Here is a 16,152-nt window from a genome sequence, read left to right as displayed (position 1 = left end):
TTTTAGCTGAATGCACATTATGAAATTTTTTACCCAGTTCACATTTTATTTAAATTTTTTATTCTATCTCAATAATTATTTTTAACCAATTTTTATATAAAATTTAATCAAAACTCAAATTTAAAAAATTTCATCCCAATGCACATTTTCAAATTTTTGCCCAATGCATATTTCATTTTTTTTTCTTAATTTTTAATTCTTATTTTTAGCTGAATGCACATTATGAAATTTTTACCCAATACACATTTTAATTTTTTTATAAAAATTGTTATTTAAAAATTTAGACCCAATGCACATTTTGTCATCAAAAAATAAAATTTTTATTAAATAACGCCGTTTTGCATGTTTTTGTGCGATATTTGATGCTATAATTTGACAAAATGCGACATAAAATATTTTTGTGCGTGAAAATCGATCAAACTTTTGGTCAAATAATACTTTTATTTTGTTTCAAAATTTTAATTGAGCAATATTTTAAATCCTTTATTTATGGAGCGTGGCGTATTGTTGCAATTTTCATTTTATTTTTATTGTTATTTATGTCTGTTTACTCTGAACACTCCATGCTGAATACCAAAAAAAGTGTACGAGAGAGAGAGAGAGCGAAAGAGCCTTAATTTTCAGCGCGTAATTCCTATTATTTATTTAAATGACATTTTTCATCGTGCCGAGTTTGTTCGTTTTTTGTGTTACGAACGAGAATGTAGAGAAACGTTGTTGGCACGTTAATTTCTTTGTTTATTTAAAAAAGCGTGAATTTTAATTCCAACGGGATTATAATTGTTATTAAAATGTTGTGTCTGTGACGTCATTTAGCTTCTTCTTAAATTTATGGGGAAACTGGAGGATTTTAGAAAATTACCACGGATATCAACTTAATTAAAGAAAAGCCACAAGTCTTGCCGAAACGCTGCACGAACAATGGGATCACATATGCCTTAACACAATATTTGGTTTTGTCATCGTTTGTTATTACGAAATTCCATCTTCCGTTAGTTGCATCGAGTGTCCAAACATCATCAACATCAATGTCGTTTGTTTTTCGTTCGGTGTTGTTGTTGTTGATGTCAAACAATGGGAAATATGAAAATTCATTCTATGTTAAGAATTTTCTTTGTGTCTCGTGGAGAAATTTGAATCTCACAGTTAGAAAATTTTTGAGAGATATGATGCGAGGTAAGAATTTTTGGCTTTTATGTCCCTTTTATGAAGCCTTAAATGATCTTTGAAGCCTTAAAGGATCAGATTGAGCCAGTTAGTGAAGTTTGTGATCCCTAAAGGAATTAATTTGACTCCTTTAAGCGATCAGTATGATCGCTTTAAGAGATCGGTATGATCGCTTTAAGAGATCAGTATGATCGCTTTAAGAGATCAGTATGATCGCTTTAAGAGATCAGTATGATCGCTTTAAGAGATCAGTATGATCGCTTTAAGAGATCAATTTGACCCTCTGTGATTTATAAAAGCACTTTAAAGATCAAATTGATCTCTTAAAGGTTCATATTGAAACCTTCAGGAGTTAAATTTGTCCCTTTAGAAATCAGAAGACTCACTAAAGAGGATCTTTTAAGGCTTAAAGTATTATTTTGACTCATTTTCATCCAAAGCACTTAACTTTATCCGATTTCAGCATTTCATAGAAAAATAAATGGCACGAGATTTTTTGATGGTTTTGTGTTAGTTAAGCCTAAAGTAGTCCAAAAAACCTAAATTTAAAATTCTAGAACGAACTTCAGTTTTTCTATGCATTTTTAGTGAGATCGGGTATGTCAAAGAGGTACTTGAAGATACCCAAACGCACTAGAAATTTTTTAAAATCCTAAAAATTCATTCCAGAGTTTCTAATTGAGTTTTTTCGACTACTTTAGGCCTAACTAACTCAAAACCATCAAAAAATCTCATTTTAGCTACATTTTTGCCGGATTATCTGTCAAGAAACCTGAAATATGTGAGAGACGTTCAACCATATTTACTGAGAAGCAAAAACGAACTGAGGTTGCCCCCAATGAGATCAGCATTCGCACAGAATTGTTTATTTTACAAAGGAGTAAATTTGTTGAATGACATGATGCGTGACGGATTCAATATCGACGTGAACTATGTGAATTTCAAAAAAGCCCCGCGCGAATTTGTGAAAACCAGATTTCGATCTCACTTTTAGAATATTTCTCAAAAAAAGAGTCTTCATAGTTCGAACTTTCTTGCGAACTACAAACTCTTCACAAAACCTACTCCCGCCGAGATAGACAGACATTTATTTGCGCAAATATGCTCTGAAAATGGATTTTCTTATCACATCTGTCACCAATCTCCCAAGCAATAAGAGCAAGCAGAGCGGCAGACAAGCAAACAACAACAATAGAATCAAGTTTGGTCGCTCACAAAAATGCACAAAATGCCAAGTAACGATAAATTGCACATACCATCCAGAGAAAAAAAAAATGACAAAAGAAAAAACTCGAAAGAGACTTGTTTATGTCATAGTTCACAGGAAAAAAAGAGGTAAAATCAGACGAAAAACGAAGGAATGTGTGAGACTTGACGTTGTCTGTTTGTAAAATTGTTCGTCTCGGAGGACTTGTTCGTTTCATTTTTTGTTGCTCTAAATTACTGCAAATCAACTTGTCATCGTCTATGAAATTTTTGAAATGTAAAAAGTAACAATGATGTAATTAATGTGAATCCAGGACAGAGATAATAACGGAAAATTCGAAGAATTTATGTAAAAAAAATTTATGCAGAATAATTGAGCGAAAATATGTTGGTTGACGGGATGATGATTTTGATTCAAAAGAGACATTTTAATTACGTTTGAAAGGCTTTTGTCCTCGTCGATGAAAGGATTCAAATCATTATTGAGCGAAAAATTGACATAGCATGACTCTGTTGCACATAATACAGGATCAAATGGGAAACCACAAACACCTGGTGTGTGTCTCACCGTGCTAACGATCGAACACTATTCGTTATTATTATCGGTAATTTGCTTTGAGCGCCGGTGGTGCAATAATAACTGTGAAAAAATTGTTGCGCGTTACAAAAAAAAGTTTAATGAAAAGACTAAAACATGTCAAAAAAATTTATATTTTTTTTCATGGAAAAAATTGATTTTTTGTTTCCAGATTTACATTTTAAAAAAATATTCAATAGAACAAGAATTGAATTGAAAAGAAACGAAAAAAAAATGAGAACCAACTCACGTATTCTAAGCCACCGCTTTCGAGCACAAAATGACATTAATTTGTGTCTTGTTGAGTGAGTTGAAAAAAAGTAGAGCTTAGGAGAAGTGAACGTAAGACACATAAGTGAAAAAATGTTTCATTTATGGTTTTGTCTTTTTTTTTCAACAGTGACGTACCAAACGTTGCATGAGCTTAAAAAATTTAATTAACGATTTTTTCTAAAATTTCCTGAATATGTACTTTTTTTCAGGGCCGAAAAAACTTTTTTACTTTTACTTTTGCTTAAAAAACTTTATTGACTAAAATTTGAACTTAATTTGTCAAATGGATAAAAATTTGTCAGAGGGCTCTAATTTATCATTTTTAATCATTTTATAACTCAAAACTGCCAAAAAATTGAAACTGAAAAAAAAAATTTCCTTTGACATAGTTTTGTTTTAAAAACTAAATCAAGAGCAAAAAAACTGTGTCAAAAACTGTGTCAAAGCCAATTTTGTCAAATTTTGCTCCAAATGGATAAAAAATTTGTCAGAGGGCTCTAATTTATCATTTTTAATCATTTTATAACTCAAAACTGCCAAAAAATTGAAACTGAAAAAAAAAAATTTCCTTTGACATAGTTTTGTTTTAAAAACTAAATCAAGAGCAAAAAAACTGTGTCAAAAACTGTGTCAAAGCCAATTTTGTCAAATTTTGCTCCAAATGGATAAAAAATTTGTCAGAGGGCTCTAATTTATCATTTTTAATCATTTTATAACTCAAAACTGCTAAAAAATTGAAACTGAAAAAAATTTTTTCCTTTGACATAGTTTTGTTTTAAAAACTAAATCAAGAGCAAAAAAACTGTGTCAAAGCAACTTTTGTCAAATTTTGCTCCAAATGGATAAAAATTTGTCAGAGGGCTCTAATTTATCATTTTTAATCATTTTATAACTCAAAACTGCTAAAAAATTGAAACTGAAAAAAATTTTTTCCTTTGACATATTTTTGTTTTAAAAACTAAATCAAGAGCAAAAAAACTGTGTCAAAAACTGTGTCAAAGCCAATTTTGTCAAATTTTGCTCCAAATGGATAAAAAATTTGTCAGAGGGCTCTAATTTATCATTTTTAATCATTTTATAACTCAAAACTGCCAAAAAATTGAAACTGAAAAAAAAAAATTTCCTTTGACATAGTTTTGTTTTAAAAACTAAATCAAGAGCAAAAAAACTGTGTCAAAAACTGTGTCAAAGCTATTTTTGTCAAATCTTGCTCCAAATGGATAGAAATTTGTCAGAGGGCTCTAATTTATCATTTTTAATCATTTTATAACTCAAAACTGCTAAAAATTGAAACTGAAAAAAATTTTTTCCTTTGACATAGTTTTGTTTTAAAAACTAAATCAAGAGCAAAAAAACTGTGTCAAAAACTGTGTCAAAGCTATTTTTGTCAAATCTTGCTCCAAATGGATAAAAATTTGTCAGAGGGCTCTAATTTATCATTTTTAATCATTTTATAACTCAAAACTGCTAAAAAATTGAAACTGAAAAAAATTTTTTCCTTTGACATAGTTTTGTTTTAAAAACTAAATCAAGAGCAAAAAAACTGTGTCAAAAACTAAAGCTTTTTGTCAAATTTTGCTCCAAATGGATAAAAATTTGTCAGAGGGCTCTAATTTATCATTTTTAATCATTTTATAACTCAAAACTGCTAAAAAATTGAAACTGAAAAAAATTTTTGATTTGACATAGTTTTGTTTTAAAAACTAAATCAAGAGCAAAAAAACTGTGTCAAAAACTGTGTCAAAGCTATTTTTGTCAAATCTTGCTCCAAATGGATAAAAATTTGTCAGAGGGCTCTAATTTATCATTTTTAATCATTTTATAACTCAAAACTGCTAAAAAATTGAAACTGAAAAAAATTTTTTCCTTTGACATAGTTTTGTTTTAAAAACTAAATCAAGAGCAAAAAAACTGTGTCAAAAACTGTGTCAAAGCCAATTTTGTCAAATTTTGCTCCAAATGGATAAAAATTTGTCAGAGGGCTCTAATTTATCATTTTTAATCATTTTATAACTCAAAACTGCTAAAAAATTGAAACTGAAAAAAATTTTTTTCCTTTGACATAGTTTTGTTTTGAAAACTAAATCAAGAGCAAAAAACTGTGTCAAAAACTGTGTCAAAGCTATTTTTGTCAAATCTTGCTCCAAATGGATAAAAATTTGTCAGAGGGCTCTAATTTATCATTTTTAATCATTTTATAACTCAAAACTGCCAAAAAATTGAAACTGAAAAAAATTTTTTCCTTTGACATAGTTTTGTTTTAAAAACTAAATCAAGAGCAAAAAAACTGTGTCAAAAACTGTGTCAAAGCCATTTTTGTCAAATTTTGCTCCAAATGGATAAAAATTTGTCAGAGGGCTCTAATTTATCAATTTTAATCATTTTATAACTCAAAACTGCCAAAAAATTGAAACTGAAAAAAAAATTTCCTTTGACATAGTTTTGTTTTAAAAACTAAATCAAGAGCAAAAAAACTGTGTCAAAGCTATTTTTGTCAAATCTTGCTCCAAATGGATAAAAATTTGTCAGAGGGCTCTAATTTATCATTTTTAATCATTTTATAACTCAAAACTGCCAAAAAATTGAAACTGAAAAAAATTTTTTCCTTTGACATAGTTTTGTTTTAAAAACTAAATCAAGAGCAAAAAAACTGTGTCAAAGTGTCAAAGCTATTTTTGTCAAATTTTGCTCCAAATGGATAAAAATTTGTCAGAGGGCTCTAATTTATCATTTTTAATCATTTTATAACTGAAAACTGCCAAAAAATTGAAACTGAAAAAAATTTTTTCCTTTGACATAGTTTTGTTTTGAAAACTAAATCAAGAGCAAAAAAACTATGTCAAAAACTGTGTCAAAAATTTTGTCAAATTTTGCTCCAAATGGATAAAAATTTGTCAGAGGGCTCTAATTTATCATTTTTAATCATTTTATAACTCAAAACTGCTAAAAAATTGAAACTGAAAAAAATTTTTTCCTTTGACATAGTTTTGTTTTAAAAACTAAATCAAGAGCAAAAAAACTGTGTCAAAGTGTCAAAGCAATTTTTGTCAAATTTTGCTCCAAATGGATAAAAATTGTCAGAGGGCTCTAATTTATCATTTTTAATCATTTTATAACTCAAAACTGCTAAAAAATTGAAACTGAAAAAAATTTTTTCCTTTGACATATTTTTGTTTTAAAAACTAAATCAAGAGCAAAAAAACTGTGTCAAAAACTGTGTCAAAGCTATTTTTGTCAAATTTTGCTCCAAATGGATAAAAATTTGTCAGAGGGCTCTAATTTATCATTTTTAATCATTTTAGAACTCAAAACTGCCAAAAAATTGAAACTGAAAAAAAATTTTTCCTTTGACATAGTTTTATTTTGAAAACTAAATCAAGAGCAAAAAAACTGTCAAAAACTGTGTCAAAGCTATTTTTGTCAAATCTTGCTCCAAATGGATAAAAATTTGTCAGAGGGCTCTAATTTATCATTTTTAATCATTTTATAACTCAAAACTGCCAAAAAATTGAAACTGAAAAAAATTTTTTCCTTTGACATAGTTTTGTTTTAAAAAAAAACTAAAAACTAAATCAAGAGCAAAAAAACTGTGTCAAAAACTGTGTCAAAGCATTTTTGTCAAATCTTGCTCCAAATGGATAAAAATTTGTCAGAGGGCTCTAATTTATCATTTTTAACATTTTATAACTCAAAACTGCCAAAAAATTGAAACTGAAAAAAATTTTTTCCTTTGACATAGTTTTGTTTTGAAAACTAAATCAAGAGCAAAAAAACTGTGTCAAAGTGTCAAAGCTATTTTTGTCAAATTTTGCTCCAAATGGATAAAAATTTGTCAGAGGGCTCTAATTTATCATTTTTAATCATTTTATAACTCAAAACTGCCAAAAAATTGAAACTGAAAAAAATTTTTTCCTTTGACATAGTTTTGTTTTGAAAACTAAATCAAGAGCAAAAAAACTATGTCAAAAACTGTGTCAAAGCCAATTTTGTCAAATTTTGCTCCAAATGGATAAAAATTTGTCAGAGGGCTCTAATTTATCATTTTTAATCATTTTATAACTCAAAACTGCTAAAAAATTGAAACTGAAAAAAATTTTTTCCTTTGACATAGTTTTGTTTTGAAAACTAAATCAAGAGCAAAAAAAACTGTGTCAAAAACTGTGTCAAAGCTATTTTTGTCAAATTTTGCTCCAAATGGATAAAAATTTGTCAGAGGGCTCTAATTTATCATTTTTATTCATTTTAGAACTCAAAACTGCCAAAAAATTGAAACTGAAAAAAATTTTTTCCTTTGACATAGTTTTGTTTTGAAAACTAAATCAAGAGCAAAAAAACTATGTCAAAAACTGTGTCAAAGCCAATTTTGTCAAATTTTGCTCCAAATGGATAAAAATTTGTCAGAGGGCTCTAATTTATCATTTTTAATCATTTTATAACTCAAAACTGCCAAAAAATTGAAACTGAAAAAAATTTTTTTCTTTGACATAGTTTTGTTTTAAAAACTAAATCAAGAGCAAAAATAACTGTCAAAAACTGTGTCAAAGCCATTTTTGTCAAATCTTGCTCCAAATGGATTAAAATTTGTCAGAGGGCTCTGATTTATCATTTTTAATCATTTTATAACTCAAAACTGCTAAAAAATTGAAAGTGAAAAAAATTTTTTCCTTTGACATAGTTTTGTTTTAAAAACTAAATCAAGAGCAAAAAAACTGTGTCGAAAACTGTGTCAAAGCCATTTTTGTCAAATCTTGCTCCAAATGGATAAAAATTTGTCAGAGGGCTCTAATATATAATTTTTCATCTCTAATATTTCATTAACTCCCCATCTCTGTGAAATCCTCGAGAATAATAAATGAAACAAGAGAAACAGAAAAATGAACATAAAATGCACTTGCCTTTTCTATTGTTTCTGTATTTTATCGTTCCTTCTTTTTTTCCGTAGGTTGACCAAAATTCAATAATTTTTTCTCTTACCACAAAGGGAGTTGCCTGGTTGTTGAAATGTTCATCCTCTTCGATAGCTTTAAATAATACTTTTATTTACCCTCTCGCACTCATTGTTATTCCAATAGCACCATGTATTGTCACTCGCATGAGTTTTTTTCCTCTTTATCTACTCTTCCATTCTTCTATATTTTATTTATTCAAACAAAAAATGTCATACAAAACCATTTTTCATCCACAAATGTCTATCCAAGAGTAAGATTTGTTTTCTTTCTGGTTTATTGTCGTCGCTATATGGAACGCTTTAAGCGTTTACCCGAAACAAAAAGAACATCAGGAAATGAATTTGCGTTTAACCGGCTAGTTGTTGTGTTACCAGGACTGGAAACATTTCCCGCTATCCTTTTGTTTCTCTCTCCGTGTGGCGTAGAATCAGGTAATTTGCACACCTTGTCTGAAATTATGACAATATATTATTAAAATATCAATTAAAGAGTGAAAAAAAAAAGTTTTTTTCCCACAGAAAAATTGAATCAAAGAGGAAAAAAAATAATTAATTATAAAAAAAAGTTAATTGCTGTTATAAATAAATAAACAACGAAAAAAAAATAAATAAATGGTAATTAACACAAATGATACACACACAAGTGCAGTAAATTGAAAGGCAAGAGAGAAATAATAACAAATTTTTATTTAATGCGGATGAACCTGCAGCAGCGGATGAAAATTTTGCAAAATAATAATTTTCAATTTTGAAACAGAAAAATTAATGAGTTGGAAATTAAATATGATAATCTCTCGTTATATGTTTTCCCCATATAATGCGAAACATGTTTATGTGAAATCAAAATCGGAATAATAATCAATTTAATCTTTTTGTGCACCAAATGATTGTTTATTCGTTCAAACAACAATGATTTATGATTTGTTTGGCATTTGAGCAAGAACATTTTTTTATCCGACAATTTATTTTGAACTGTTGTCGCATGTGTCGCCGATAATTGTCAGCGACGGTATTGAGTCATTTGTTTATTTATGTTTACGCAGTTGATTCAAAAGATTAAAATGAAATCCAGTAAAATTGTTTTTTCGTAAAAACTCAAAATTTTTGTATTTCGAAGGAAATTCCATCAAAAATCTCGATGAAAAAATTTTTAATCAGAATAAAAATCTGGAAATAATTTCGTTGTGACCTTGTAATGACCTTGAACTTGTACCGGCTGAAATTTTTGATGGTTTGAGTAACTTGAAAAATATTTCCTTAGCTGCTAACAAATTTACATCCTTATCTCCAAGAATTTTCCAGGATTTGGAACAACTGGAAAACTTAAACTTGGAAAAAAATCAATTGAAAGATTTAGACATGGAAGAAACTCTCAAATTTTTCCGAATCTCAAAGTTTTTGGATTGGATCCCTCAAAGGATTTTTTTGATCTATTAAGGGAATTTTTGATCCCTCAAGGAAATTTTTTGATCACATAAGGGATCAATTTGTCCCTTTAAGGATTCAATCTGATCCCTTAAGGGTTCAACCTGATCCCCTTTCGATTTGGTCATCCACAGACCCAAAAAATTACTCGCTTCAAGAGATCATTCTGAACTTTTAAGAGATCAATATGATCCCTTAAGATATGAGATCAATATGACCTCTTGAAGAGATCAAATTAACGTCTTAAGGGTTCATATTTATCTCTTAAGAGTTCAGAATGATCTCTTGAAGGATTCAATTTTTCAGGTCTGCGGATGTCCAAATCTAAAAGGGGATCAGGTTGAACCCTAAAGGGATCAGATTGAACCCTTAAAGGGACAAATTGATCCCTTATGTGATCAAAAAATTCCCATAGGGTAATTTATTAATTATGTGATTCATTCAACTTTATATTTTTTAAGAAATATTAAGAATATTTTTTAAAATAAGGCCGCTCCAAATGAAAATCAAAAATAAAGTCCGATGCCTCATTTTAAAAGTCGAAAATCCAATGGGGCAAAATAAAAAAAAAAGTTAAAAAATTAACCAAAAATGACCTTTTTTGGGTGTATTTTCATTTTTTTTTTCAAGAAAATGTCCAAAAAATTTTTGAAAAATTTTCAATTTATTCTAATTTTTGTTTGGAAATCATATTTTATCATAAATTTTCTTCTCTAAAAATATTTTTTATAAAATTACTGATTTTTTTTTCAAAAATGTTTTACAGTTACTTTTTAGAAAATTTTTTTCTTTAATTTTTAATATGAAATATTCTGAAATCTATTTTAAATAAGCAAATTTCAAAGTAAATATTAAAAAAAGCATCAAAAATATTATTTAACGCTCAAAAATTGGTAAAAGTTTGTCATTTGATATGAAAATAGTATTTCAATTTTTTTTTTTATTTTGCCCCCCCCCCATTTTATTTTAAAAAATTTTGGACTTTATTTTTGATTTTCATTTGGAGTGGCCTAAATAAGAAAAAAAATTGTTTCGATAAAACAGCAAAAAGTTAAAAAATTGTTAAGAAAAATTTAAAGGGCTTTTTTTTTGACCCTGAGTTTCTAAAAAAAAGTCACAAATTTCCTTCGAGTAAGGAAAAATAAATTAATTGTGAAAAAATTGTATTCCAATACTTCCCTTTTCAACTCTTCATCAAATCATAAAAAAACACATGTTAATTTAATTCACTTGTCCATCGCTCATTGCACATTTAACAAGACACTTGTCAACCAGATGTTTGTCAACTCATTCGTTAATTTTTTTTCAAACACATTAACATTCTATCAAATATAGTTCCGACATGTCAGCACAGATTTTTGCAGCAAATTAAACATTTTCATTATTTTACGATTGAAAATTTTAATTTTCATAAAGTGAGCGAGAGATGTATTTAATGAATAGGAAATAATTGCACATGAAAGGCGTGTCTCTTTGAATATAATTCCCTTTGATGTTTTGCTTTCGGTAAATATTATCATCAAAGTTGAATTTTTTTCCTGCATCATCGTTGGAGAGGAGAGACATGTGCTAATTTACGACAATTGGCTCACCTTTAAATTTCAATTAACCCAGAAAAAACTGCAGGCTTCATTTTTTATTGTTTCCTGACACCTTGGAGAAAAAAAAAACAATTTATGTGCTCGAATAAAATATCGCTTTAAATGTCATTTGAATAAATCTCGAAAGAAAGTGTGGCAGTTCATTTTGTTAAATTGCTCCATTTAGGCAATTTTGACTGCAGTTTTGCCATTCGGGACATTTACGCATCCGAACAACAATTGATCAGATTGTATCAGTTCCCGACTGAAAAAGTTCAAGGATATCGTGTCGTTTATTTATGTCTTTTTTTCGTGTCCTTATCGCATCGCCTACATAGAGCCTCGAGTGAAATGAATCAAAGGAGATAAAAAAAAAAACTTATTATTGGCAAATCGCCATATATTTTACTCAGCGATCACGTGCTATAGGATGAAATCACAGCACAAAATTGACACCCTGCTGTCGTCTTTCGGGGATGCACTGCAACACTGTCGTCGTCGTCGGTTGTCGTCATATTAGGTGCATTTTTTAGTACTCTAGCTAATTATTTCATGGTGTTGATTTTTTTTTGTTTGTTTAAATATTCAGCAGATGTGATCCCACAAATTTATTAAATAAAAAGAAATACGAGGTCATAACAGTGGGCAGGATCGGTCGGCGTAAATTAAATGCAAAATCAAGTACAGCTGCTGATTTTTTTTTCACATTTTCTGGCTTGGCTTCGATGCAGAGCATATTTGGCGCGAATGCAGATTGTACGAGATTTTTAGCAATTTATGGTTAAAATGCACCAACAGCTGCTAAATTTACTAAGGACCTTGATAGGATTTTTTTTCTGTGTTATTTTAAGTCATGATGCAGTAAAAATTTAAAAAAAAATTGGTATCTCGAGCGCGGTAACTCATATCAAAAATTTTGTCGGGAAATTGAGTTCACGCGATGCTTTGTCTGTGAAAAAAAGTAATCAACGGTTAAATTACAGCAAAAAATATGAACGAAAATTGGGGCGGAATATTGATTTATGGAATTTGTTACGTAAGGTTGTGAGGTTTTTTTGTTGGTTAGCAAGAGTCAGGGTAAGAATCGGTAAAAATGATTTTTTAGTCGAACAATCACAAAGAGCTAACTTTTTAAAACTAACTTTGAGAGCTAACTTTTAAAAACTAACTTTAAAAGCTAACTTTGAAAGCTAACTTTTGAAAACTAACTTTGAGAGCTAACTTTTGAAAGCTAACTTTTTAAAACTAACTTTTTAAAACTAACTTTGAGAGCTAACTTTTGAAAACTAACTTTGATTGCTAACTTTTGAAAGCTAACTTTTTAAAACTAACTTTTTAAAACTAACTTTGAGAGCTAACTTTTGAAAACTAATTTTTAAAATCTAACTTTGAGAGCTAACTTTTGAAAGCTAACTTTTTAAAAGTAACTTTTTAAAACTAACTTTGAGAGCTAACTTTTGAAAACTAACTTTGAGAGCTAACTTTTAAAATCTGACTTTGAGAGCTAACTTTTAAAATCTAACTTTGAGAGCTAACTTTTGAAAGCTAACTTTTTAAAACTAACTTTTTAAAACTAACTTTGAGAGCTAACTTTTTAAATCTGACTTTGAGAGCTAACTTTTAAAATCTAACTTTGAGAGCTAACTTTTGAAAGCTAACTTTTTAAAACTAACTTTTGAAAACTAACTTTGAGAGCTAACTTTTGAAAGCTAACTTTTTAAAACTAACTTTTAAAATCTGACTTTGAGAGCTAACTTTTAAAATCTAACTTTGAGAGCTAACTTTTTAAAACTAACTTTTTAAAACTAACTTTGAGAGCTAACTTTTGAAAACTAACTTTGAGAGCTAACTTTTGAAAACTAACTTTGAGAGCTAACTTTTGAAAACTAACTTTGAGAGCTAACTTTTGAAAACTAACTTTTGAAAACTAACTTTTGAAATCTAACTTTTGAAATCTAACTTTGAATGCTAATTTTTGAAAGTGAACTTTCAGGATTTTATCAGAAAATATAAAAATACTCCTCCATATTCTACCAGACATCTCCATTAAAATATTTCTCTTCGAAAAATCACTCTTGCAAAGCATAATAATATGAGGTTAAAACTTTTACCGAGTAAATTTTTGTTGACAATAGTTGTAAATAAATGAATAAATAAAGGTTTTTGGTCATTAAAACTTGCATAAATTATCCCTTTTTAAGGCGCTTAATATCTTAATACATGCCAGAAAGGGACAAAAACGTTAACGACACGAAAGATAATAAACAAACAATAATAAATATTTATTTTATACTTTGTATTCAACCTCACTCACAAACTTACCTCTTTCAGTTTTCCGAATAAATTTACGACATTTTCTTCCACGTTTTTTTTTATTTTCAAGTGTGCAATAAAAATTTTAATACCGCGCATTCCTCGACTTTTTAAGAACTATTTTGCTTCATTAATCTTTACCAATTTTATTGTGCGCACCGCTGCGACAAAAAAAAAGAAGAAAATTAATTTGAACATTCCTATGACGAAAAAAAAAATTATATTAGTAAAAAATGAGAAGGAACAAAAAATTATAATAAAGTATCAAAAAAATGTTGAGAATTTTTATTATTATTGCTTGCTTTCAACGTTTCATACGAGCTCGAGTTTATTATTACGAGTTTGAGTAGTGAGCGTTAGTGCAATGAGAACCCCTTTTTTTGTTCTCTGTTGCTTGAATACGAAATTCGTCCGTCAGTGAAACAAAAAAAAGGAAGCAACCACGTAAAAAAATTTCTCCTAATAAAAATTCATCACTCGTATCACTTTCGAGCCCAAACACATTTTTTCAGCATTTTTTTCTGATGTTTTGTTTCAAGGCACAAAAAAAAACGAATTACTATGCGTTCAGGTGCCTTGTTTAGTTATTGCGGGAACGTTCGTATGTTAGCTTGTTTAAGTGAATGTCATTTTGGAAGAACACAAAAAAAAAATTTTTTTCTCTGAGCGGTGAAGAACAATTACAAACATTTTAATTTCATTTAATTTAATGAGATCTTTTGTTGGTGGCTAGTCACACACGCGAAATTTACTGGCTCAATAAATTTTGCGTTTGTTTTTCTGCGTCGGAATGAAATATGGCAAGTACTTAAATGATATAATCAAATTTTCTAAACTTTTTGTCTGCATTAATTTGCGTTACGACGCAAGATTTTGTAGCAGGAGACGAACAATAGACGTAATCTAGATAAATTTTTCGGAAAAAGTCGTAATGAAATTAGAAAATATCTTTCACATAATTTGTGGGAGCATTTAAAACTTTTATCCTAAGAAAATATCGCTATTAGGAAAACTTTTCAAAGGCATTCAAAAATAATTTCTGTTCCGATAGAAATTCTGCTGAGTCTATTCCTCCTATTCAAAACGCGCCTTTGTTAAGCTCACTCAATAATAAAAAAAAACTTTTCCTTCTACCACAAAATTTATCACACACAACTTTTTGTTATTTTATTATTTGAATATTTTTGGCACTACCATAAATGATGTCTATTCAAAGAAAATTATTATTTCATTATTTAAAGCAATCTTGCGGGAAAGGGATTGAAACACAAAAGGAGGCAAAAAGTGAAAAGGACCATGTGTAACATACGGTCATTATTACATAAATCTGACATGAACTAACAAACTTTCTTATACCCTACAATAACGTGTAAGAAAAAAAGTAACCACACATCAGCACCAAAAAAAAATGTCCCAAAAAATGAATTCTTTTCCTTCCTTCACACACGAGAAATTGAAAAGGTGGCACAAAAACATCGGGCGGCAATAAATCAAGGCATTTTTTCTTGTTCGTTAAGGAAAGGTAAGAAAACTTCTCGTACAAAGCTTTGACATTGGAGCATGTCTTTTTATAAAGTGAGGTAAGATAAAAAAAAACACAAGAAAAAATTGTTGAATTAGGAGAAGTGAATTTCAAGTACTACTGGTAGACATTGAATATGAGGGCCTTTAAGAAATTTTTTTGATAGCTGCTTATCAATCATATGGAAAGTGATTCATTTAGCTTTAACTTTGACATTTTAACATGTTTTTTTTATACTTTTTGGATATTTTGAGGATCTAATGAAGAATTTAGAGTAAGGTCGGAAAAATGTTTGACTTTTGCTTTATACTTTTTGAGACTTGGGATAAATTTTTAAGCTTCTAGCTTTGATTTAAAAAATTTACTTTTGAAAAATTAAATATTTTTAATAAACTTTTACTTTTAAGCAGAGGGTTTCTCAAGAGCAAAAATTAAGCTGACCTCCATTGTTTTAAAAACCAAAGGATTTCGACTTGTTTTCGGACATAAACCATTGTGATGAGAACAAGGCTTTTATTTGGAATCGGTAATTGTTATACCTGCAAAGGCAATTGGGGGGCACCAAATGATGAGAACACATTCCGACTGCATTCCGACATTTCAGCTGTATTTCAGCTTATCAGCATTTCAACTCCACATTCCGAAAATTCCGTCTGCATGACCGGCTGCATTCCGACATGAGATTTCAGCTTCATTCCGATGGTTTTGTGTTAGTTAGACCTGCAAATTCCAGCTGCATTCCGCATTCCGGCTGCATTCCGATATTCCGATTGCATTCCAAAAAACCTAAATTTAAAATTCTACAACGAACCAAAGTGTTTCTATGCATTTTAAGTGAGATCGGGTATGTCAAAGAGGTACTTGAATTTACCCAAATGCACTGAAAAATGTCTAAAATCCGTTTGGTTCGTTGTACAATTTTAAATTTAGGTTTTTTGGACTATTTTAGGCCTAAATAATGCAAAACCATCAAAAAATCTCATGCAAATTTTTTTCGATGAAATGCTGATATCGGGTGATGTGAATAAGGCTGCAAAGGCAATTGGGACTAGTTTTTATTTACGTTGTTTCTACTTGATGGTTGAAGGAAGAATGAAATTAAATTTGATATTTTGAGAAAAAACTGTTAAAACCAGATTCC

General features: G+C 29.2%; 1 protein-coding gene across 1 annotated transcript in view; it reads left to right on the top strand.

Annotated features, from left to right (window-relative positions):
- The window catches only part of LOC134835854 (potassium voltage-gated channel protein Shaker-like), a 250,526-nt gene that overhangs the window by 20,129 nt on the left and 214,245 nt on the right, over positions 1–16,152 (top strand). The gene's annotated exons all lie outside the window — the stretch shown is intronic.

This window comes from Culicoides brevitarsis, chromosome 3 (assembly GCF_036172545.1).
Source record: "Culicoides brevitarsis isolate CSIRO-B50_1 chromosome 3, AGI_CSIRO_Cbre_v1, whole genome shotgun sequence".
Lineage (NCBI taxonomy): Eukaryota > Metazoa > Arthropoda > Insecta > Diptera > Ceratopogonidae > Culicoides > Culicoides brevitarsis.
Note: the sequence above shows the minus strand (reverse complement) of the source record. Positions and strands in the feature narration are given on the sequence as shown.